Genomic DNA, 1,181 nt, shown 5'->3' on the forward strand with positions numbered 1-1,181 from the left:
AGTGGATGAAACGCGGAATATTCAATGTAGCTTAATCGCCATATATATTTTATAAATTACTAACTAGCTCTACCTACGTAGTGAGCACTTTTGAAGTAAATACTTAAAGTTTACGCATAAATCTATACTTTCGTATATTAATTTATGTGAGTAAATTTAGTAGTTATATATATATATATATATATATATATATATATATATATATATATATATATATATATATATATATATGGGGGAATAAAGTAAAGAATAAGATCGATTCTTTAAGAGGAGATTTATATAAGGGATAATGCCATACAAATCGCTTTGGAGCTTATATAGAATATCAATAAAATAAGAAAATGACAATATATGTATATATATATATATATATATATATATATATATATATATATATATATATATATAGTAGAAATGGTAATTAATAAAAACTGAAGAAAGTGCTCAATACTGTTGTAGAGCAAATATGCTGTTTTTTTTATTATTTATTTATTTATTTTTTATTACCGTATCTTTCTGTTAAGTTACATTATTATTTCAGCTACCCGGCCGTTTTTTTTGCCGTCTGTAGCTTCTTCAGACTTTCATTAAGGATGATACTTCAATTAGGGGTGCAACATAAGTAAAACTCTTTATACCATGGTATTTCGAAGCCTAATGCTTCTCATCAGAATAGGAGAGAAGATGCTAAATAACATAAAAGGAATGCTAGCGACAGCTAGACTGGAAGCGCAATAATTGCATCGAGAGGTAAAATATTGGAAATGCCCTGGGAGGGAATGGGAGAACTAAAAGGAATATAGCTTTTAATATATAATGAAGGCAGGTGTATACAACGTCTACCATGGTGTGTTTAATATATGTGTCTTATGCGCATCTAAACTCTCGTGAAAAATAGAGGATAAGTGATTGAAAGACGATGTTTATTTAATCATATATTTTTATGGACTATAATTATAGAGAGTGTTTTCTTGAAATAAGGGATTTAATGTAGGGTCCGTATATGTTAGTAGGGGTATCGGAATTACAACTTTGTATTTACATGAAGTATAAATAATTAGAAATAATTTATAAAGATAAAAAGGATAAAATATAAAGGATAATAGAATAAGATAGAGGATACAAAAAGGTGAAATAAGGGAATAAAAATACGGAGCAATATTTACATAAAAAATTAATAT

This window comes from Euprymna scolopes, chromosome 32 (genome assembly GCF_053919585.1).
Source record: "Euprymna scolopes isolate OS-2025 chromosome 32, ASM5391958v1, whole genome shotgun sequence".
NCBI classification, from domain to species: domain Eukaryota; kingdom Metazoa; phylum Mollusca; class Cephalopoda; order Sepiida; family Sepiolidae; genus Euprymna; species Euprymna scolopes.